Here is a 26,511-nt window from a genome sequence, read left to right on the forward strand (position 1 = left end):
CCAAATTTGGAAAGTCAGGGAAGGCTTTCTGAGAGGTATTTGACATAGAATGAGAATTATGAATTATTATGCATAGCAAAAAGATGTGAAAGAATGTTTTTGACAAAGAGAACGATAAGAATCTCAGGAGGTAAAATGAAAAGAGAAAGTATCATAGTTTCCAAGTATTTTTCTTTATTTTATTTAGTTTTTTATTGGAATATAATTGCTTTACAATGTTGTGTTAGTTTCTGCTTTACAATGAAGTGAATCAGGTGTAAGTATATATACACATATCCCCTCTCTCTTGGACCTCCCTCTCACCTCCTCATCCCACTGCCTGCATCCCCCCCAACCAGGTCACTACAGAGGACTGAGCTGAACCTTTGGTGCTATATAGCAGATTCCCACTAGCTATCTTTTTTAGGGTAGTGTATATATGTTAATTCTAGTCTCCCAGTTTGTCCCACCCTCCCCTTCATTCCACCTGTCTGGATGTTCATTCTCTATGTTTTTGTCTATAATTCTGCCCTGGAAATAGGCCCAAGTATTGAAATGCATTTAGTTGTAAATGGATCACTGATTTTCAGGTGAGCATGAGAATCAAAGAAACTAGAGAGGTAGCAGGAGGCCAGAGTATGTGGGTCTTTAAAAACCATGTAAAAAGTTTAGATATTATCCTAAGATAAATCCTTTGAAGGATTTTATAGAGAAGAGTGACATGATTAACTTTCTGTTTATCTTTCCTGCTGGGGGTATACAGGGATGAGGTTTTGGGAGGAGATATAGGCATATCACAGAATATACTCAAGGACGTTGATTATTTAACTTACAATTTGATTTCTACTTTTTTATGCTTCTTCTCCCTTTATTCACAGTCTAAAGATAGCATTTCATATTATTATAAGAGGGAGGTGGGAGGGAGGTTCAAGAAGGAGGGGACATATGTATACCTATGGCTGATACATATTGATGTATGGCAAAAATGTCGGTCATGCAGTCATGTCCAACTCTTTGTGACCTCATGGACTATAGCCCAGCAGGCTCCTCTGTCCTTGGGATTTCCCAGGCAAGAATACTGGAGTGGGTTTTCATGCCCTTCCTTCTCCAGGAGATCTTCCTGACCCAGGGATTGAACTCAGGTCTCCCATATTCCTGGCAGATTTTTTATTATCTGAGCCACCAGGGAAGCTCCATATTGCAGAAACAACATTATATTGTAAAATAATTATCCTTCCATTAAAAATAAATAAACTAAAAGAAAGATAAATAAGGCTTATTTCTTGTCATCTTTTTTTCCCCATTTATTTGTATTCGTTGGAGGCTAATTACTTTACAATATCTTGTCATCTTAAAATGAAAAACTAAGGCCAAGTTAGAGGAAGAAAAATTTCACCTCAATCATGATAAATAATGATCTCATGTTATAACTGTTTGAGGATGTAATATATGATCTCAAGAAGTAAGTCTCCATCCCTGGCAATATATTTACAGAGATAAAGGGCAACTGATAAAAGGATATTGAAGAAGAGATTATTGTGTTTCCAGGTGGTTGGACTAAATGACCCCTAGACTTTATTTTAGTTCATAGCTTATTTTAGGGTTCTATTTGCTTGAATTCTAATTAACCAAGGTTCTAATGTAATTTTAGTTTGCTGTAGTGTCTTTAATTTTTGAATCATTCTTAGTCTTCCTTACTAGGCATACAGGGAAGCTTTCCCCTCCCCACCCCCAAATGTTAAGACTCTCTGGAGTGCTTATTGCAGGATATGCAGTGAAATGACTTAGGAAATGAATCATTTGTTTGCTGCCTTGAATTTTTATAGATCTTGATGCCTGACACTGGATTATTTTCTTGGTTGCAGGTAGTTACATCTTTCAAAATTGCTGCTCCATTTTGAAAACATCTTGAAGGAGTAAAATGAGCAACATTACTCAAAGATACAATCCAAAATGTAATATTTCCAAAGGCCTTATTATACACATTTGGACACAGTAGTGCTTATCCAATTAACCACATTTGCAGCCAAGACACACTCCTCTTTTCTTTTCTCACTCCTCCAAATGCATTCACATATGAATAAATGAACAAATGTACTGGAGATTCATGGTTGATGTAACAGACAGTTTTAGAAGATTCTTTCAAGTGCTAAAAAGGAATATATAGGGGAAAAAAGTTTAGCAGTCTCTGAATTGTCACTGGTATTTAGCACTTTGGTCTTGTTTTAACTCTGTACCTTTCAGTACTTTCAAATTCACCAGGTGAACTTAAGGTGCTACTTGCTATACATGAGACTCAAGGTAAAGTGAGTGAGAGTAACTTCACTTCTATCTGTATCATGCTACATAATTTTATTTTAAAAGTTTTTTTTTAATCCTTACGATTTTTTTAGCATAATTTGCTATAATTTTACTTTGTTTTAGGCTTTAGAATAATAAACACAGAGGTTATGAACAAACTTGAATATTTTAGGATAAGACTTTTAGATTCAGCTAATAGTTACTTCCTTCTGAGGTGACTGATTGTTATGTCAAATCTTGGGGGTGAGTTAATATTTATTATGCTCAAGACCAAATAACTTAATTATATTTTATTCTAAAGGGAGTTTTTTATTTTGAAGTAATCTGTGTAGAAAATACGTTCTGTTTTGTTTGTTAGTAAATGTTTGGGAGGATGACAGTATGAGACAAATTATAATGAAAAATGTAGAAACAGTCACTGCAGAGATAACCCCCATAGTTTACTGCTATTCATACTAGTAGTGAATCCAGTAAAGCGAATTGGACTTCCTCAGTTCCTTGGAATTAATTATGTGGATATTTCTCACCTATGCCTTGAATAGATTAAAAAATAAGTTAGATAAAAGCTTATGAATAAAAAGTGAATTTCGGTTCAATCCAGTCACTCAATCATGTCTGACTCTTTGCAACTCCATGGACTGTAATGTGCAAGGCTTCCCTGTCCATTACCAACTGCTGAAGCTTGCTCAAATTCATGTCCATGGAGTTGGTGATGCCATTCAACCATCTCATCCTGTGTCATACTCTACTTTTTTAGTAAAAAAGTGAATTCACTAGTACTCTTTTATTCTTTCTACCCTATCTCTTATTCCAAAAGAGAAAGAGGGAATCATATAAACACAGTGTGATGATAATTTTCTACTGTGAATGGTCCAGCTGAGATGATAGTAAGTGTGCAGAAAGAGATTTTTCCTGTCTGTTTAAGAAGATATACTAGCAAGCACCCTCTTAAACCCAGTGGCGAAAGGAAAAATTACATTGACTTGTGGATGGGAAATTTTTTTCATCATATCTAACAAAATCTTATTGTTCTCAGGCTTTTATATATCCTTGCACATGCCAGGAGACAGTGGAATTTGTATTCGGAAGCTAAGATCTAGGGGTTGGCTCATAGCAATAATCTCCCTTGATGATAATTGACTCAGGGATGGGCATTCATACCAATGAGTTGTAAGGAGAGGATCTAGGAGGTTCACATTAAGGTCATTCATGTTTTTTTTTTTTTCTGGGAGACCACTCAGGAACAGCTTCTCCTTTGTATTGGTCTGGATAGGTTGGATTATATGTGGATTAGAGTAGCAATGGTTTGTGTTCTTTTTATATTAATTTCCATCACAAGTGGGATGGGAGTCCTCCTTTGTCCCACCCTCTTCCATGGACCAGAATAGAACTCATCACTGTAGCAGAGGATATTTTGACCTTTAAAGCCCACACCCAGTAGTGACTTATACATAACTTTCAATCACATTTCACTGGCAAAAGTGAGCCACATGACCAAATCTAACATGGGTGCAGGGGCATGCAAATCAACAGGTGCCAGGGAAGCAACCAGAGATATCTGTTGGTAAATACTAATGAATATCACATTTTTTTCTTTGAGTATCATTCTTTGTCTTGCTCATGGGCAAAGTAGGACACCATGACACTGAAGAAGGGATAGCCAAAAGACTGGCAGGAGAAGTGGTCCAGAGATCAGAGATTAAGTTAGTTTGTAAGTCTATCCTATCTTTAAATTTCATGCCCCTTTTTTGGTAGCATATATCAATACTTTTGGAGAAGGAAATGGCAACTCAATCCAGTGTTCTTGCCTGAGAAATCCCATGGACAGAGGAGTCTGGAGGGCTGCAGTCCCTGGGGTCCCAAGAGTAGGACACAACTTAGTGACTAAACGATCAATACTTTATTCTTCTTTATTCTCTTTTTATTCTTTTAATATTTATTGCATGAATATATCACATTATACATTCTTTATCCATTCTTTTTATTGTTACTTTTGGAATATAATTGCTTTACAGTGTTGTGTGAGTTTCTGCCGTATAACAGCGTGAATCACCTGTATGTATACCTATGAACCCTCCCTCTTAAGCCTCCATCCCATCCCTCATCCCACACTAGGTCACCGCAGAGCACTGAGCTGAGCTCCCTGTGCGCACATAAGCTTCCTGCTAGCTATCCATGTTACTCACGGTGGTGTATATATGTCAGTGCCACTCTCCCAATTTGCCCACCCTCCCCTTCCCCCGTTGTGTCCACAGTCTGTTCTCTATGTCTGCATCTTTATTTCTGCCCTGCAAATAGGTTCATCTGTAACATTTTTCTAGATTCCATATAAATGGATTTACATATGATACTTATTTTTATCTTTCTGATTTACTTGACTCTGTATGCTTTTTGATCCAACCAATATACACAGGTTTTAAGCCAGTCTTAGTTAATTTTTCTCTTAATTTTCAGCCAGCATTCCCTAACTGTGTTTATTATCAAATGCTTTTTGAGTCCATATCATCATCCAGGACCCATTCTAAAGAAAGGAGACCCAGCAACTTATTTTTCAGGCCACAGCCTCTCTTTGGGATATTGCATTCCTGTGAGATTTATATTGGAAACTCTGTGTAGTAAAATGTAAACTGAAGCTCTGCATACAGGAAGTGTACTATTCTCTATGCTTTAGTAGAGCAGTTTCTCCCTTTATATCATATCTAAAATCCTTACAAATAAGCAAAGGTGAACTTGCTATATCTCACTGTAAAAACTGCACAGAAAGGCAGATGCTTGCTATTTATTTCCTGGCTCTGGGCTCTGACATGATTGGCAATTGGACACTGGAGACCTGGCCATCTCATCAAATTCTACTATTTTTGAAATGTCACAGAACAGCAACAAAGTTTTAGTGGAAAGCTTGTGCAATAGTGTAAGTTCTATCTAGGGTGCATTTTTGATCCATTCTGAATTATGTCTTACACCTAAAGGCCAAATAAAACCAAAATTAGAGGTTATTGTTTTCTTTATTTTTTTAAGGACATAAGAAATTCAGTACTGTGAGTTTTAGAGACAGGAAAGAGAAAGTGAGTCAGAAGTGGACCTTTAAGGTGGAGAACCGATGAAAGCTTTACATGTTAACAGTCTCTATTGATTCCGACTCTCCTTCATCTGCTTTATGAGTACCATCCTATCATTGTGCCCTAGAGATATCAGAATGCTCAGAAAAAAAATTAGCAATCTGTCTACACAAAAAAACTGACTAGCCCTGGACTTCCAACACTGCCTCAAGAACTATGTTGAGAAGAATTCTGATTCCACATTTCATGGGAAGTAGTGCCATGTCTGATTAGTAGCATCTCTGTGGGGTCAGAAAGGAGGATTAATTACACAGAATTTTCCATTATTTGTTACCCTTGATCAATATATTTGCTTACAGGTTAGTGAAAAATTTGAATTTCATCTTTTGGCAGAAGAGAGAAAACGTATTAGTTATGCAGATTTCAGGGTCCATACTAAAAAAATAAATATACATACCATTTAGGAATGCGATGTCAATTGGGCCTTAGGAAGCATCACTGTGAACAAAGCTAGTGGAAGTGATGGAATTCCAGTTGAACTATTTCAAATCCTAATAGATGATGCTGTTAAAGTGCTGCACTCAATATGCTAGCAAATTTGGGAAGCTCAGCAGTTGCCACAGGACTGGAAAAGATCAGTTTTCATTCCAATCCCAAAGAAGGGTAATGCCAAAGAATGTTCAAACTACCACACAATCGTACTCATCTCACACTAGCAAAGTAATGCTCAAAATTCTCCAAGCCAGGTTTCCACAGTATGTGAGCCATGAACTTCCAGATGTTCAAGCTGGATTTGGAAAAGGCAGAGGAACCAGAGATTGAATTGCCAACATCTGCTGGATCATCAAAAAAGCAAGAGATTTCCAGAAAAACATCTATTTCTGTTTTATTGACTATGCCAAAGTCTTTGACAGTGTGGATAACAACAAACTGTGGGAAATTTTTCAAGAGATGGGAATACCAGACCACCTTACTTGTCTCCTGAGAAATCTGCAGATCAAGAGGCAACAGTTAGAACTGGACATGGAACAACAGACTGGTTCCATATTGGGGAAGGAGTATGTCAAGGTTGTATACTGTCACTCTGCTTATTTAACTTATGTGCAGAGTATATCATGCAAAATGCCAGGCTGGATGAAGCACAAGCTGGAATCAAGATTGCCGGGAGAAATATCAATCACCTCAGATATGCAGATGACACCACTTTATGGTAGAAAGTGAAGAAGAACTAAAGAACCTCTTGATGAAAGTGAAAGAGGAGAGTAAAAAGTTGGCTTAAAACTCAACATTCAGAAAACTAAGATCATAGAATCCGGTCCCATCACTTCATGACAAATAGATGGGGAAATAATGGAAACAGTGAGAGGCTTTATTTTCTTGGGCTCCAAGATGGTGACTGCAGACATAGAATTAAAAGATGCTAGCTCCTTGGAAGAAAAGCTATGACCAATGTAGGTAGCATATTAAAAAACAGAGACATTACTTTGCTGACAAAGGTCCATGTAGTCAAAGCTATGGCTTTTCAAGTAGTCATGTATGGATGTGAGAGCTGGACTATAAAGAAAGCTGAGCACCAAAGAATTGATGCTTTTGAACTGTGGTATTGGGGAAGACTCTTGAGAGTCCTTTCAACAGCAAGAAGATCAAATCAGTCAATCTAAGGAAATCAATCCTGAATATTCATTGGAAGGACCAATGCTGGAGCTGAAACTTCAGTACTTTGGCCACCTGATGCAAAGAACTGACTCATTGGAAAAGACCCTGATTCTGGGAAAGATTGAAGGCAGGAAGAGAAGGGGATGACAGAGGATGAGATGGTTGGATGGCATCACTGACTCGATGGATATGAGTTTGAGCAAGCTCCAGGAGTTGGTGATGACAGCCTGGCGTGCTATAGTCCATGCAGTCGCAAAGAGTAGGCCATGACTGAGGGACCTTTTAGGAGAAGCCCAATTTTTCTTGGTAGTTAATAAGAGGAAATCTTTTCTGAAAATTATTATAAGATAGACAGTTGTATGGAGTGTCATATCTGACATTCTAAAAGAGGATACAATGACACAGTTTCTATTTAATTCTATTATATTTATTTTGGGGGCTTCCCAGGTGGCTCAGTGGTAAAGAATCTGCCTGCCAATGCAGGAGACACAGATTTGATCCCTGGGTTGGGAAGATCCCCTGGAGGAGGTGATGGCAACCCATTCTAGTATTCTTGCCTGGAGAATTCTATGGACAGAGGTGCCTGGTGGGCTACAGTCCATGGGGTTGCAAAGAGTCAGACACGACTAAGCAACTGAGCATACACGTATGCATATTACTTTTATTTCTTACACAGACTCTAAGTAAAGATTAAGGGGGGATTATATGGCACAATTCATTGAAAATAACAGTTGATATGACAGTATGATGATGTAGCCTAGGTATACTGTTAGCTATCTATATAAGTAGATTCAAGAATGTTCTGGAGGGATTGACACACTGAATGTACTCTAAGCGCCTTCCATGAAGATTCTTTCTCCCAGATAATCTTTTGATTTATAAGCTTAGTATTTTGATACTACAAGCTTCATATTATATTTAGTGATAAGAGGACAAGTACCTAAAATTTAAATATTCTATGTGGTTGGGTAGTTATGGGAAATCTGTAGGTACAATACAATTATAAGCATAGGAAATAATATATATGTAATAAAATTATAATAATATCTAGAATCTATTTTACATACAAATATCAGAGATCTGATTTTTCTCTTCACTTGCCACTGAGGCACACACCCAGAATTAATGCTAGTGTTAAATGAGGATGTTTTTTAACATTGTCATCGGATGCAAGCAATTCACCAGGATCCAAAATGAGTCAATTTATATCCGATCAATAGGCTTCTAACCAGATAGTCTAGCAAAGATTCTAGAAACTCTAGAATATTATTTATTTCAAATAAACTCAATGGTGGAAAATTATTTATATATATATATAAATATTTATATATTTGATATATATATATATATATAAATATATATATATTTGAACTCAATCAAAATCTGAGCAGTTGATGGAAATTTGATTAGAGTGAAGGCAGGTGACTACCCCTGATATGTGAAGATAATATTGGCATTGGTAGCCACTGGTCTGAACTCTATCCCTTTATCTCTCTGTGCCATCTTCAGAAACAAAATTCTGATTTCCCCCATTTTGTGTTTTTGGTTTTGCTTGTTTTATTTATTCTTTTAATTTGGCTGTGTTGCGTCTTAGTTGTGGCATGCAGGATCTTTAGTTGCAGAATGCAGACTCTTAGTTGTGGCATGTGGGTTCTAATTCCTTGATCAGGGGCCTAACATGTGCCCCCTGCATTTGGAACATGAAGTCTTAGGTCCTGGACCACCATCAAAGTTGGATTTTCTCCACTTTGGACAAACCCACAGCAATAGTTTTAATATTCTTATAGTTGACTTGAATCTCCACTTGAGTGTTGTGATGGACATTGATGCTTGCCTCTTTAGTATTCATATCCTCTTTCCTCTTCTTAGCAGTGCTCCAAATTTCTTAGTTAAGTTCATGAATGGAATTGATCTCACTCCTAATTTCTGTATCTTCACCCCAGTTTTCTTAAGTCATTAAAAATATGTTATCTGCTTGGCCACAGCCTTAGATTCATGCATAGTCACAAGACCCAGCATAGGTCAGTAAGAGTGAGTGAGACTCAACTAAAGGTTTTCAGTTAAGTTTTTAGTTAAGTTTAGTTAAGAAACAGCAGGTTGATTTTTCCCCAGGTGAAAGTAGACCGGGAAGTATAGTGCTGCTGACATAGTGCTACCCCTTTTGAGATCATGTAGAAAGAGCCTTATGAGTAAGGAGCTGATTCTGAGAAAGCATTGCTTAGAAATCACATGAAAAGATGCTCAACATCACTCAATATTAGAGAAATGCAAATCAAAACTGCAATGAGCTATCTCATGCCAGTCAGAATGGCTGCCATCAAAAGGTCTACAAACAATACATGCTGAAGAGGGTGAGGAGAAAAGGGAACCCTCTTACACTGCTTGTGGGAATGCAAACTGGTACAGTCACAGTGCAGAACAGTATGGAGACTCCTTAAAAAACTGGAAATAGAACAGCCATACAACCTAGCAATCCCATTGCTGGGCATACACACCAAGGAAACCAGAATTGGAAGAGGCACATGCACCCCAACGTTCACTGCAACACTGTTCAATAGATAGGACATGGAAGCAACCTAGATATACATTGGCAAATGAATGGATAAGGAAGCTCTGGTACATATACACAATGGAATATTACTCAGCTATAAAAAGAACACATTTGAGTCAGTTCTAATGAGGTAGATGAAACTGGAGCCTCTTATACAGAGTGAAGTAAGTCAGAAAGATAAACACCAATACAGTATATTAATGCATATGTATGGAGTTTATAAAGATGGTAATGACAATCCTATATGCAAGGCAGCAAGAGAGACACAGATGTAAAGAACAGACTTTTGGACTCTGTGGGACAAGGCGAGGGTGGGATGATTTGAGAGAATAGTGTTGAAACATGTATATTACCATACGTAAAATAAATAACTGGTGCAAATTTGATGTATGAAGGAGGGCACTCAAAGCCGGTGCTCTGGGACAACCCAGTGGACTGGGGTGGGGAGGGGGATGGGAAGGGGGTTCAGGATGGGGGGACATATGTGCACCCATGGCTGACTCATGTCGATGTATGGCAGAAACCACCACAACATTATAAAGTAACTATCCTCCAATTAAAATAAATCAATTAATTTTTAAAATCCTTTAAAAAAAGGTAATAACAACAACAGCAAAAAGAAATGGTGGCAAGTTTGGTTGGGTTAGGGAAAAGAAAGAGGGGGAGTTAACCTGTGAAAGTAGGAAGTGTTGTCAAGAAAAGGAGATGAAAAGAAGAAAATGGATCTGAGTTCACATAATCACATAATGAGTCCTTGGTAAATTCACAATGAAGCTCTTCTAACCCCTAAAGCCATCAATAATTTATACCATGTAGGTGTGTGTATGTTGTTGGTGTCTACTCTGGAAACTTCAAGCTCAGGCTTACTTAATGGAAGTCTGTGGGTTTTATTTTAAACTTTCAGGTTTTGTGTTTTTTGGGGGAAAAAAAAAGGTCAGTATAGGAGATAGAGCTTTAGTAAAGTTTATACTTTAATATGAAATTGAAATAACTATTTCTTTATTTTGAACTATACCTTCACCATGTTGCAATCTGTTGCCTTTTTTTCTAGTTTTTCCAGCAAATCATTTGAAGTCTTATTAATATTCATTGGTATCTCAGAAATAGAACTTCAGGGTGTTTTAAGAGTCAACTGTATTAAATTGTTCCCAAATTTTCCACTAAGTAAAGTGATAAAAATGAAGCTTTTAAAGGTCTCATTCTCTTTTCTTCTGTGACCCCTTTAGAGACAAGATACTCATAAAGGATAAAATGGAACTGTGTGCATGAATATAAAAATTAGTCCAGTTTGCAATGAACTGTAAGGGCCTAGGAAAGGAAGTTGGGAATGAGATGCAAGGAAATAGCCACCCCGGGCAGTATCCCTTGGAACTTTGCTATCATTGAGGCCTCATCTGCATATCAACAAGAAATTATATAGATTAATTTAACTTATTAAATGTATTCCTATTTCAGTTTTACAAAGTTTTGCTTACACAGCCAAAACAAAGCTTGTCAAAAAAATAAATATAGGCCATAGCCTGATGGAGTTCATTATTTGTACATTGTGTACCCCAGCCAGCTGTACATAATGGGGCACATCTGGAATGTGGGATCTAAAAGAGTCGCTAGTGGTAAATTATACAGATGGATCAGTAGTTTCATCTATGAAGAGGCAGTAATACAAATAAAATTAATCTTGGGATTTTTAAAAGGCAATATCTGACTATTCTCAGAAACAATCATTCTGGAGACAGATGAAGCAGGGCTTGAATCCTGACTCCTGTATTTTTCATTTGTGTGACCTCTCCAGTCTTCCACCATCTGTAAACTGGAAATAAAAATTGTACTTCCCATGTAGGTTTGTAGTGAGGATTCGAGACAATTCATTTGAAGTGTTCATCTGTGTCAGACACTGAACTAAGAAGTGGAAGCATATCTTGGTGACTATGAGCTCGTAGGGTAACAGTCATTCTTAGCACAAAACAAAAACCAGGGATGCAGGGAAGCTGTGGGAGCTGCTGGGTATGTCTGTGACCTTGATGGTGGTGATGGTGACACAGGTGTTTACTGGCGGCCAGGCCCATCAAACTGTGTAAGTTAAACGTGTGTATGCAGTTCTTTGTATATTCGTTATACTGCAATAAACATGTTTTAAAATGACATAAAGAAAGTAAAAATAAAACAGCTTTGAAGGGAAAGCTGCTGTTAGGAAAAATTTCATTTATTTACTAATATGCATAGTGAAAGTGAAAGTCACCCAGTCGTGTCCGACTCTTTGCAATCCCATGGACTATATACAGTCCATGGAATTCTCCAGGCCAAAATAATGGACTGGGTAGATTTTCCCTTCTCCAGGGGATCTTCCCAGCCCAGGGATCGAACCCAGGTCTTCTGCATTGCAGGAGGATTCTTTACCAGCTGAGCCACAGGGGAAACTGACTAATATGTATAAATATATATTTATTGATTAAGACCATCGGCTCTTGGGTAATTGGGTAATTCTCCCTAGATTTGAATCTCAGTTCTTCCATTGAATTCTCATATTATAAAATGTATCATACATAGAAATGTATAAAATACATTATAAATGTATCAGTTCATTTCAGTTATGTGTAAATAAATACTAATCAGATGAGCAATTGTGATTGTCAACAAATTTAAGGATTAGAGCATAATAGTAAATAATCTCTTTCAGTGTCCCTCTTTAATTTTATAGCTTCCTTTTCGCCTTCACAGGTATAGCTTGAAATTTGAACATTGTCTTGCCTTCCTGCATAGTTTTCTTTCTGATATATATTAATTATATGCATATGTCTCCGGTGGTATGGGCAACAGTTTCTCTGAAGTATACCTAGTGATAGAATTACTGAGTCATATTTACTACTATGCCAAAACTATTGCCTAAATGATTGTTAATAAATGACTTCCCCACTTGCAATGTATGTGAATTTTAATTTATCTGGCTTTACCAGCACCTGATACTATTTTATTTGATTTTGGGAGGGTGGAATGGGTATATGGCATGGGGGAGAGGAATTAGATGAGTGTGAAATAATACCTCACTGCATTTTCTGTAGTTTTATGAAAGTATAATTGACAATTTAAAACTATACATATTAAAGTACATCACTTGGTAATTTGATATACATATACATATGAAATAATCATCACAAATAAGGTAATTATTAAATCCATCATCTCACTTAGATTTTTTTTTCATTTTTTCCTTTTATTCATTTTTAACATTGTATTTATTTTTTAATTTCAATTTTTATTGAAGTATAATTGATCTACAATACTGCTTTAGTTTTATGTGTACAGTAAAATGATTCAGTTATATATACATATCTATCTTTTTAAAAATTCTTTTCCCTTATAGGTTATTATAAAATATTAAGTATAGTTCCCTGTGCTGTACAGTAGGTCCTTATTGGTTATCTATTTTATATATAGTGGTGTACATGTGTTAATCCCAACTTTCTAATTTATCCCTCTCCTCTTTCCCCTTTGGTAACCACAAGTTTGTTTTCTATGTCTGTTTGTCTACTTATATTTTGTATATGAGTTCATTTGTATCATTTTTATAGATTCCATATATAAGTGATATCATATGATATTTGTCTTTCTTGGGTTTATTTCACTTAGTATAATAATATCTAAGTCCATCTATCCTTTATTGATTCTTTTTTTCCTTTCTTCCTAACACTTAAGATCTACCCTCTTGCCAAATTTACCAGTGCAGTATTGCTTTATTCATTATGTATAACTGAAACATCTCCCTTGACCAATATCTCCTCATATTCTCCTGCCCCCAGTGTCTAACATCCACCATTCTACTCTCTGCTTCTATTAATGTGATGATTTTGGATTCCACATATAAGTGAGATTATGCAGTATTTATCTTTCTGTGTCTGACTTATTTCACTTAGTATAATGTCAGGTTCAGCCATGTTCAAACAGATGGCAAGAATTCACCCTTATTCTTGGCTGAATATATATATATATATTACATTTTCTTTATCCACTCATTGCTAACAAACATTTGTTTCCGTATCTCAACTAATGTGAATACTGCTTAAATGAACATAGGAGTGATACTATTTCTTCAAGATTCTGATTTTATTTTCTTCAGATAAATACCCAGCTGGGGGATTGCCGGATTGTAAAACAATCTTTGGCAATCGCATTCTGAATGAAGCTAGTCTCATCTGACTATGGAAGCTGAGGAGGGTCTATTGTCCTTTGTCCTGAGTTGTGATTGTCTTACTGGGTATTGTCCCCAAACTTACACATTTTTTTTCTCCCTCTGATTATCTTCAACACTGTAGGGTCTGCTGGATATTATGGATCAAGCAGTAAAACTGTATCACTACTGCCTGGGCTGTTGCTCTTTTCTTTCCTACTTTGGGTCTCATTCCTAGTTGAAAGTCATCCACATTGTCTGATATATTAATATGAGCCCAGAAAGCATCCTGGGGTGCAGGTGGATTAAACTACCCACATAATCTGAAGAGGCCCACCAGGCAAGTGTTTTCCTCATGGCAAGAGATGAGAGATGCAGTGATTTATTTTTTACTTAGGAGAGAATGCCCCTTCACCATCACGACCCCTTGAATTCTAAATGTTATAGACGTGAGTGGGCTCTACACCAGAATAGAGTCTGTCCTTCACACTCGAGATGACACATGTTTTACCAAGGGCTTCTGCATAATGAGTTCTCTCCTCATGTGTGTCTCTGTGGGAGTATCTTTTCTCTGTGTCTATTCTCTCCTTATAAGATCAGGCACATTGGATTAAGGACCTACCCTACCTGACTTAAGTCACCTCATGTTAATTTATTCTATTGATATGAATGAGCTAGGTTCTGTAATAGCTTCTCCTATGTCAGTCCTACATTCTAGAAGAATGGTCCCCAACCTTTCTGGCATCAGGGAAGGTTTCATTGAAGACAGTTTTTCCAGAGATTGGGATGAAATGGTTTCCGCATGATTCAAGCATGTTAACATTTATTGTGCACTTTATTTCTGTTATTGTTACATCAGCTCCACCTCAGATCATCAGGCATTAGATCCCAGAGGTTGGGGATCCCTGCTCTAGAGGAGAACCACCGTTAAAATTTTTAGCAATGTTTATTCTCCTCTCATCAACACATTTGTTATGGCTTTGGTAACTGGTATGTCTTCTGGGTCTTGTGAAGCATAATCATTTGGTGGGTCTCCTGATTATACATAGCACAACTATTTCAGCATGTCCATTTAATTAATCCCTTAATCCATTCTTCCACCACCTGCCACATAGTGATTCTAGCTGTTTAATTTTAGTCAGTTTAGTTTCCTTGCACCTGAGAGCATTGTAGTATGTGTTCATACACCAGGGTGTTAAATTCCTCCCCAGTTTTACTTCCATTGTTCTTGATTGAACATTTTCATGCTTACCTTGCCATGGCTAAGTCTCATAGCTCCTTTGATTATTTCATTCCTCTTTTTTCAGTCTCAGCACATCCTCAACTGTGTTCTTCTAGGACTTAACCTATTAATAGGTCTGCTGACCTGGAGGGAAAGTGGGAAGGGGGATGCTGAAGGGGGAGGTGCTGGAGGTGCTGGAGGGAGATACACATTGCCTTGCATGTGTGAGAGAAAGAGTCCTGCGATACCTTCAAGTACTTATAGGAAAGGTGCTGGCCATTTCTGAAGACTCAGACATTTCATTAGATTCTGAATAATCGGCATCTTCAGACCTAGCAATTAAATGTCCTGTCTCTTTATATTGCTAGTTACAATCACATCTACTTCCCTCTCATGCCTTTGCTCCCATTTCTAACCATAGGCAGCCACAAATCTAACCTTCTGTGGGAGAAATTTTCTCATTTCAAGAATGTTATATAACGTAGTCATGCAGTATAAATATTTTAGAGTTGAGCTTTTCACACAATACAATTCCCTGGAGACTTGTTCTGTGCATCTGTAATTTTTTCCTTTATATTGCTGATTAGCATGCCATCATATGATTTTATCATAGTTTGATCAAACAGTTCACCCACTGAAGAATATCTAAGTTGTTTCCAGTTTCTTTTTTTTCATTATGAATAAAGTCATTTAAAATATCAGTGTACAAATTTTTATATGAAATATACAGGTATTATTGTGGAATAAATACCTCAGATTGCAATTGCTAGATCTTATGGTAAGTACTTATTAAATTTTATAAGAACATAGCAAACTGTATTCCACAGTGACATACCATTTTATGTTCCTATCAACAATGTATAATCAAGCCAGTGTCTCAGTATCCAACATTTGATGGCTTTTTATGTTAGCCATTTGACAAATAACTCACTATAGATTTAATTGGCAAGTTTACTAGTAACTGATGATGTTGAACCATATTTAATGTGCTTGGTGGTGAGTGGTTTAGTTGCTAAGTTGTGTCCAAGTCTTGTGACTCCATGGACTGTAGCCTACTGGGCTCCTCTGTCCATAGGATTTCCTAGGCAAGAATACTAGAATGGGTTACTGTTTTCTTTTCCAGAGCACCTTCTTGACCTCGGGATTGAATCTGCATCTTGAATCCATGTCCCCTGCATTGCAGGTGGACTTTTTACAGTTGAACCACCAGGGAAGCCCAGATAATTTTGTTATTCGTTGTTATATTTATTCCCTGTGCTCTGCGTGTGTCTGCTCAGTCCTGTCCAATTTTGGGGGTCATTTCCTATGACTGTAGCCTGCCAGGATCCTCTGTCCATGGCATTTTTTAGGTTGCCGTTTCCTACACCAGAGGATATTCCCCACCCAGGGATTGGACCTATGTCTTTTGAGTCTCCTGCATTGGCAGGCATATTCTTTACCATTGCACCCCCTGGGAGACCCTTAATGGGCTTATATTCTATTTAATGTGCTCATATTGCTATCTATGGGCTTCCCTGATGTATATATCCTCTTCAGTGTAATGTCTTTACATGTCTTTTTCTACTTTCTAATTGGAATGTTTGATTGTTTTAAACTGATTTTTTAATTAACAAACTTTATTTTTAGAGCATTTTTTGGCTCACAGTAAATTTGAATGGAGAGTACAAAGGGTCCCCATATTTCCCTTTCCCCCTGCCCCCAGCCTCATACAACCTGACCAAATACCAACATTTTGCACCACAGTGCTGTATTTGGTATGACTGATGAACCTACATTGACACATAAATGTAACCCAAGAAACACAGTTTATGTTAAGATTTACTCTTGGTAGTATTCTTTTGTCATGCTTACTCGCCATCTCTTTATCTTCTCTGGTAAGATGTCTTTTAATAGATTTTTAGTCAGTTAATTTTCTTACCATTGAGTTTGAGAGTTCTTTGTATAGTCCTTTATCAGATATGCTTGTTGAAATAGTTTCTCCCTAACTGTGGTTTACAGTCTCATTATCTTAACATTGTATTTTGCAGGACAGTTTTTAATTTTAACCATGTCCAGCTTATCAATTATTCCTTTTGTGAATCATACACACTTGTAATATTGTATATCAGAAAGATTCAATGTCATATAGACTTTCTCCTCTGTCATCTGCTAGGAGTTTTATGGTGCTTCATTTCACATGTAGGTCTGTAATTCATTTTCAGAAAATTTTTTGTGATAAGTATAAGGTCTGTGTCTTACTTCTGTTGTTATTCTTTCTGCATGTGGATGTCCAATTATTCTAGGACCGTTTGTTGAATAGATGATCTTTGCTCCATTTTATTTGACTTTGTTCCTTTGTCAGATATCATTTGATATTATGGGGATATATTTCTAGGGGAATATGAGTGGTTTCTCTTTTCCGTTCTGTTGATCTAGTTGTCTGTTCTTTCATCAACGTCATATGTCTTGATTATTATAGCTTAATAGTAAGCCTTGAAGTTGAGCATGTCAGACCTCCAGCTTTGATCTTATCTTTCAACATTGAGTTGGTTATTTTGGGTCTTACATCTCTCCATATAAATATTAGAATCTGTTTGTCAATATCCACAAAATAACTTACCAGAATTTTTGTTGGGACCACATTGAATTTATAAATTAAGTTGGAAAGACATAACATCTTGACAATACTGAGCCTTCTCATCCTCAAACTCTTATCTAAATTTATTTAGCTCTTTTTTCCTATGTTTCACCCGAGGTTTGTTTTTCCTCAAATAGACCTTGTACCTATTTTGTTAGATTTGTATCTGAGTATTTTCACTTTTTTTTGGAGCTAATGTAAATGGCATTGTGTTTTTATTTCCAATTCCACTTGTTCATTACTAGAGTATATTATAGAAAAAGAACTGACTTCATACATTAACCTGCAACCTTTACTGTAATCACTTACTAATTTCATGTTATTTTTAATTCTTTATTTATCCACATAAATAATCATGTCATCTGTGAGCAAAGATAGTTTTATTTCTACCTTCTTGATCTATATGCCTTGTATTTCTTTTTTTGTATTATTGCATTAGTATAATGTTGGGAAAGAGTGGAGAGAGTGGATACCTTCATCTTCTTCCTGATCTTAATGAGAGTGCTTCAAGCTTCTCAACATTAAATATAATTTTAGCTAAGGTTTGTTTGTTTTTTATCAAATTGAGGAATATCCACTCTATTTCTAACCTGCTCAGCATTCCTATCAGCAATGGATAATGTTGGATATTGTCAGATACTTTTTCTGTATTTATTAATATGATTATATAATCACTCTTATTTAGCCTGATAATGGGATGGGATGGATTACTTTAATTGATTTTTGAGTGTTGAATCATCCTCACATACCTAGGATTATCCCTCTTGCTTGTGGTGTGTAATTTATTTTATACATTGTTGGATATGACTTGCAATTTTTTTCTAGAATTTTATATATATGCTTATAAGGGATGTTGATCTTTAGTTTTCTGGCAATGTCTTGGTCTGATATCGGGATATTGGTAGCCTTATGGAAAGAAGCAGGAAGTGTTTCCTCTGCTTCTGTCCTCTGAAAAATTTTATAGAGAATTTCTATAATTTCTTCTATTAGTATTTTGTAGAATTCACCAGTGAACTGATCTGTGCCTGATTCTTTCTGTTTTGGAAAGTGTGTGTGTATATATATGTGTGCGTGTGTATGTGTGTGTGTGTGTGTTTGGGTATGTGTATGTGTGCTCATTCGTGGCTGACTCCTTGACCCTGTGGAGTGTAGCTCTCAAGGTTCTCCGTCCATGGAATTTTCCCAGCAAGAATACTGGAGTGGTTTGTCGCTTCCTACTCCAGGGGATCTTCTCGAACCAGAGATAGAACCTGCATCTCTTGCATATACTGTATTGCATATCCTAATGGATTGTTTACCACTGCACCTCTCTATATGTAATTTCTTTTTTAGCACTCCATATTCAATTGTTAATAGATACTTAGATTCTTCTGTATCTTGGCTTATGTAAATAATGCTGCTGTGAATATTGTAGCACATATATAATTTCTAATTGTTATTTTCATTTTCTTCAGATACATACCCAGGAATGGAATTGCTGGATCATATGGTAGTTATATTTTTAATCTTTTTAATTGGAGGATAATTGCTTTACAATGTTGTGGTAGGCAGCACTATTTATATTTTGAGGAAATTCTATGCTGTTTTCCGTAGTGGTTGTACCAGTTTACATTACCAACCGCAGTGTACTAAGGTTTCTCTTTCTCCACATCCTTGTCAGCATTTATTATTTTCTGTCTTTTGGTAACAGCCATTTGCCTGGTGTGAAGTGACATCTCATTGTGATTTAGATTTGAATCTACTTGATAATTAATGATGTTGACCATCATTTCATGTGCCTGTTGTCCATCTGTATGTCTTCTTTGGACATTTTTTTTTCTAAACTTTAACCTTTTTATTTTGTATTGGGGTATAGTCAGTTACACTGTTGTAGTTTCAGGTAACAGTGAAGGGGTTCAGCCATACATATACACGTTATCTATTCTCTCCCAAACCCCTCTAGCATCCAGGTTGGCACATAACATTGAATAGAGTTCCATGAGCTATATAATAGGTGCTTGTTGGTTATCCATTTTGAATATAGCAGTGTGTACATGACCTTCCTAGACTCCCTAACTATCCCTTTCCCCGCCAGCCACAAACTTAGAAAACAAACTTATGGAAAAATGTTTATTCAGGTTTTTTGACCATTTTGAGTAGTTTTTTTTTTTTAATCTTTATCTTCATGAGATGTTTGTATATTGGGGTAATTAATCTCTTTCTGGTCACATTGCTTTCAAGTTTTTCACCATTGAATATGTTGTTAACTGTTTTTTTGTGTGTTAATGTCTTATATTATGTTGAGATATGTTCACTATATACCAACTTTTTGAGAGAGATTTTATATGAACAGATGTTGAATTTTGTCAGATGTTTTTCCATGTCTATTGTGATGATCATGTGATTTTATCCATTGTTGTGTTAATGTGATATATCATATTAATTGATTTGTGGATATTGAACCATCCTTGTATTCCAGGAATAAATCCAACTTGATCATGGTGTGTATGATTCTTTTTAGAAGTGGTAGATTCAGTGTGTTATTATTTTGTTGAACATTTTTTATTTATATTCATCAGAGATATTGATCTGAAATTTTCTCTTCTGTTTCATGTCTTTGTCTGGTTTTGGCATTAGTGTAATAGTTCCTTCATAAAATTAATTAATGAATAAAAGTGTTCCCTCCTCTTCAGTTTTTTTTTGGAATAATTTTAAAAGGATAGGTATTAACTTTTCTTTATAATTGACCTGTGTTTGGTGGTATTCTCCTGTGAAGTTGTTCAGTCTTGGACTTCTGTTTGTTGGGAGTTTTGTTGATTACCAATTCAGTACTAGTAATTGGTCTGTTCAGATATCTTTTTCTTCCTGATTTAATCTTGAATGATTATATATTTCTAGAAATTTTCCATTTCTTTAGTTTGCTAAGTTTCTTGACATATAACTATTTGTAATTTTCTTTTATTTTTTAAAACTTTCTCTGATCTCAGTTATACTTCTTTCTCTTTCATTTTTTTGTTTTGTTTATTTGAATACTTTATTTTTTTTCTTCATGAACCTATACTCCTTTCTCTCTTCTCTATCTGAGACCCCTTTAATGCAAATGTTAGTATGTGTGATGTTATCTTAGAACTCCCTAAACTAATCTTATTTTTTAAAATATATTTTTGATGTTCTGATTGGGCAATTTCCATTATTATATCTTTGAGATCATTTACGCATTTTCCTATATCACCTGACCTGCTGTTAATTCTCTCTAGTGTATTTCTAATTTCAACTGTTGTATTCTTCAGCTCTGACTAGTTCTTTTTTACATTTTTCTAGTTCTTAACTAAAATTCTTACTGTGTTCATCTATCCTTTTTCCAACTTCAGTTAGCATTCTTTTTTTTTTTTTTCCAGTGGGTTTTGTCATACATTGATATGAATCAGCCATGGATTTACATGTATTCCCAATCCCGATCCCCCCTCCCACCTCCCTCTCCACCCGATTCCTCTGGGTCTTCCCAGTGCACCAGGCCGGAGCACTTGTCTCATGCATCCCACCTGGGCTGGTGATCTGTTTCACCATAGATAGTATACATGCTGTTCTTTTGAAATATCCCACCCTCACATTCTCCCACAAAGTTCAAAAGTCTGTTCTGTATTTCTGTGTCTCTTTTTCTGTTTTGCATATAGGGTTATCGTTATCACCTTTCTAAATTCCATATATATGTGTTAGTATGCTGTAATGTTCTTTATCTTTCTGGCTTACTTCACTCTGTATAATGGGCTCCAGCTTCATCCATCTCATTAGGACTGGTTCAAATGAATTCTTTTTAATGGCTGAGTAATATTCCATGGTGTATATGTACCACAGCTTCCTTATCCATTCATCTGCTGATGGGCATCTAGGTTGCTTCCATGTCCTGGCTATTATAAACAGTGCTGCGATGAACATTGGGGTGCACGTGTCTCTTTCAGATCTGGTTTCCTCAGTGTGTATGCCCAGAAGTGGGATTGCTGGGTCATATGGCAGTTCTATTTCCAGTTTTTTAAGAAATCTCCACACTGTTTTCCATAGTGGCTGTACTAGTTTGCATTCCCACCAACAGTGTAAGAGGGTTCCCTTTTCTCCACACCCTCTCCAGCATTTATTGCTTGTAGACTTTTGGATAGCAGCCATCCTGACTGGCGTGTAATGGTACCTCATTGTGGTTTTGATTTGCATTTCTCTAATAATGAGTGATGTTGAGCACCTTTTCATGTGTTTGTTAGCCATCTGTATGTCTTCTTTGGAGAAATGTCTGTTTAGTTCTCTGGCCCATTTTTTGATTGGGTCATTTATTTTTCTGGAATTGAGCTGCAGGAGTTGCTTGTATATTTTTGAGATTAATCCTTTGTCTGTTTCTTCATTTGCTATTATTTTCTCCCAATCTGAGGGCTGTCTTTTCACCTTGCTTATAGTTTCCTTTGTAGTGCAAAAGCTTTTAAGTTTCATTAGGTCCCATTTGTTTAGTTTTGCTTTTATTTCCAATATTCTGGGAGGTGGGTCATAGAGGATCTTGCTGTGATTTATGTCGGAGAGTGTTTTGCCTATGTTCTCCTCTAGGAGTTTTATAGTTTCTGGTCTTACATTTAGATCTTTAATCCATTTTGAGTTTATTTTTGTGTATGGTGTTAGAAAGTGTTCTAGTTTCATTCTTTTACAAGTGGTTGACCAGTTTTCCCAGCACCACTTGTTAAAGAGGTTGTCTTTTTTCCATTGTATATCCTTGCCTCCTTTGTCAAAGATAAGGTGTCCATAGGTTCGTGGATTTATCTCTGGGCTTTCTATTCTGTTCCATTGGTCTATATTTCTGTCTTTGTGCCAGTACCACACTGTCTTGATGACTGTGGCTTTGTAGTAGAGTCTGAAGTCAGGCAGGTTGATTCCTCCAGTTCCATTCTTCTTTCTCAAGATTACTTTGGCTATTCGAGGTTTTTTGTATTTCCATACAAATTGTGAAATTCTTTGGTCTAGTTCTGTGAAAAATACCGTTGGTAGCTTGATAGGGATTGCATTGAATCTATAGACTGCTTTGGGTAGAATAGCCATTTTGACAATATTGATTCTTCCAATCCATGAACACGGTATGTTTCTCCATCTGTTTGTGTCCTAGTTAGCATTCTTATTACTATTGCTTTGAACTCTTTGTCAGGTAAATTACATATTTGTATCATTGGGGTTCAGATTTTTTCCCTTGTTCTTTTATTTGGAACATATTCCTCTGTCTTCTCATTTTGTTTCATTTTCTCTGTCTCTATGAAGCTGGGTATAACAGTTACCTTACTCAGGCTTGAAGACATGTTCTTTTGTGGGACCATCCATCTGTGGTCTGACTAGAGCAAGATCTAGGGTAAGCATGCGCCACATCCTCCCCCAAGTGTGCTGGCAGTCACTGCCTTCGTGGGAGGTACAGCTGGAGTTGGAGGGGCTAGAGCCAGAGCTAGGTGAAGTCTGGGCTATTGCCTATGCTCAGCTGACTTTACAGGATTTTTTCAGGAGTGAGGTTGGGGCCATAGGAGCTGAAACAGGAGGACCAAGGGAGTTGGGTTTCTCCTAGGTTTGATGGCAGTCTCTACCTTGGGGACTTAGGGACTGGGGCCTGAGGGCTTGGGGCTGTATTTCTGTGCTGATTTCATTTTTACCCCTGAGGTCCATGCCTTGGCTAGCAGCTGGGTTGAGTCCAGAGAGATTCGTGCACACTATTGACTTGATTTTGTTCCCTCCCAAGTGTGTGCAGGTATGCATTCCTGCAGTGATGGTCCTGCCCTGAAGCTAGTATTGCTTCTTCCTGAGTGTGTACACTGACAATGTACACACTGGTTTTGACTGCCTCCACCCTGGTCAGAGACAAGGCTGGCATTGCAGCAGGCTCTGTTCCCTCTGCGTGTGCTTGCTATTGTTGGCAATGGCAGCCTCCGCCTTAATGGGGAACAGTGCAGGAGCAAGAGAGGCTGAAGCAGGATCCCACTGAGGACTTGGGGGTGGGTTGAAGTGGTCCTTGCAAGCTGGGCAGAGGCTAAGGCAGTTTTCAGTCTGCTGCCTCTGAACTTACATTGGGAGTAAACAAGTTTCTCCTGGGAAAGCTCTTCAAGAGCATGGTTTGGTTTTCTCACAACCCTCCTGTAGGCTACACTGGTTCAAACCAGTTAAGGGATTGTCTTCCTGGTGTCAGACCCCAGGGCCAAAGTGACTAATAAGTGACTTGGACCCTGTGCTCCCTAGGAAGGACCTCCACATCTGTAATATACCCCTCCTCCTCTGTGTTTTCCAGGTGTGTGGGTCCCCAACATATTACTTCTTCCTCTCAGACTCCATATGGGGATTTCCTGACAGGTTTGGTTGTAGAACAGCCCTGCTAGTCCCCAGGTGAATTTCAGCAGAACTGTGCTATAGATAGTTGTAGTTTTGATATGTTCATGGGAGAAGGTGAGTCTAGAGCCTTCTTTCTCTGTCATTTTGATCTCCATCCTGTTGAGTATCTTTGAACTGTGTCTTAGGGCCTATATTTTTGTTGTTGTTGAAAGGTAGACATGATGTACTGGGTAAAGACAAAAACAAAAACCATGTAATAAATAGGCCTTTAGGGATAGAGTGATAATGTTGAGGGGGAAACATCCTATGATCCTATGATTACATCTTAGTCCTTTGGTGAGTCTGGGACCTTGGCCTGTGAACTTCACCAGTGCTTCTGTGTGTGTGTGTGTGTGTGTGTGTGTGTGTTTTGTTTTGTTTTGTTTTTTCCTTTCTTGGGTGGAACCAGATAGCTAGAGGAAGCTGGTTGGGTAATTCTTTTTCAGATCCTAATTTCCCAAGTACGTCTCCCACACAGATTAGGATCTGACGGGAATTGTCGACTCATTGGAAAAGACCCTGATGCTGGGAAAGATTGAGGGCAGGAGGAGAAGGGGGTGACAGAGGATGAGATAGTTGGATGGCATCACCAATTCAATGGACATGAGTTTGAGCAAATTCTGGGAAATATTCAAGGACAGGGAAATTTGGTGTGCTGCAGTTCATGGGGTTGCAGAGTTGGACACAACTTAGTGACTGAACAACAGGCTCTGGTGAAATAGTTTTTCCTTAGGGAATATTTTTTGGGGGGATAGATTGCTCTCATATATTGCAAAAGGCTTTTTTTTCCTCCCTCTGCTGGAAGGAGAAGGGGATTTTTCTCCAATCACTGAGAACTTGGTAGAGGTCCCTGAGGAAAAAACTCACAACAGTGTGACTAGGTCCCCCTAAAATTTTTAATCTCTCAGACTTGTCCACATTGAGCCTGTAGCAATCCATTGATTATAACTCAAGTTTTCCTACCCAGGCACTGTTTCTTGCAGAAGTTTCTGCTTGCGGTTTTTGTTCTCTGGTAATTTGTGATTCTCTGTCTCTTTTTGTCTCCAACTTCTAGGGCAGCACTTTGCCCTGTGACCTTACTTTTCCAATGCATCTAAAAAGCTTGTTGATTTTCCAGTTTGTTTAACATTTTACTTCTGCTCATTTGTTCTTTGTTCATTATTATTTCTCTTCTGCTTGGCTTGTTATCTTGCAGACTGTAGGCACTTTTTAAATATATGTTGAATGAGTATGTGAAAGAAAGAATACATTAATACATAAAAGAATAGCTACATATGACTCTTGATTTACTTTGCTGCTCTGATCCTGGAGGACACAAATTGATTTCATGCTGGGGCAGCAGACACTTTGTCTGGACTACTTACTTTGGATACCCTCTCCCCACTACACCCTGTCCCCCTCTCCCTGGGCCTCATACAGTTCACAGTGATGCAACTCCAGGAGTTAGGATATGAGAGGTAGGATAGAAATCTTTGTTCCTCCTCCTCCATAATCCTTCTTTTTTCTCCTTTCATTTATTATAAAGGAGTGAGAGTTGATCATTTCCAGCAAGGGAAGAACTTGTGTGTCTTGGAGATGCTCTTGTTACCGAATCCAAGCTCAGTCTGCTCATCACATGACAGACCGATAATTGGGAGACAAGGTGTTGAAACAAGGCAATCAGGGCATTCAAGAAGATGGTGGACTGGTGTCCTGGAGTATCATCTTGTCTGGATATGGATGCTAGAATCTTTTATAGAACAGATAGGGGGAGGAGGTGAGGCCATTAAACAAAAAGGTGTAAGTCTTGTGGAATATCTCCTGGCCTGGCCAGTATTGGGGAGGGGATGTGTTAATATTTTTTTCTTTTCTGCATCCATTCACAGGTGGTCAGTGTCAGAATGTCTCCCTGTGAGCTGAACAAAGGCATTTTAGTTTAATACTCAGGTACATGGGGCAGGGTTCCCCTAGGCAGGCCTTTTCCTATGCTTAGAGCTATAGACAGCATCCTTTCAGTAATTATAATAACAAGAGCAACAGAGAACAAAGGTTAAAGTAAAAGAAACAGATGCAACATGGAGTCAGATTCTGTTCTTCCCTGTTACATGCTGAAGAGTGGGAGGTCTCAGTGTTAATGAGATTTTGAGCCTTAGACACAAGGTGAGGTAGGAAGATTAAAATAAGACTTTGGAGGAAATGGCAAAGGGAATTTAAAAAAAAATGAGGTTGAAAGGAAGACCAAGGTGTGGAGGGTCCTCTTTGTGTTATCTAATGTGACATATGATCCCACACTGACATATGATCCAGTGGAAAGTGTCACCTTTAGGCATCACTCAGGAGACACAGAATGTTATTTAATCAAGGATAAGTAAAACCAGGCTTTCTCTTAGGAAATTAAAAAAAAAAAAAAAAGCTCTTTTCACATCCTTTTAGACATCATAGACGATAATGACAGGTTTCCAAAGGCCTAGGCATTCCTATCTTTTTGGGGGATCTCTGACTATTGAAGGGATAACACACACATTGAGAAGAGGCAACCTGCTGCTCCATTGCTAACAACCCCTGGGATTTGGTAAGCATAAAGCTATAGGATGCTTTTGACCATGCCTCTTGTTTGAGATCCTTTGG

This window comes from Cervus elaphus, chromosome 9 (assembly GCF_910594005.1).
Source record: "Cervus elaphus chromosome 9, mCerEla1.1, whole genome shotgun sequence".
Lineage (NCBI taxonomy): Eukaryota > Metazoa > Chordata > Mammalia > Artiodactyla > Cervidae > Cervus > Cervus elaphus.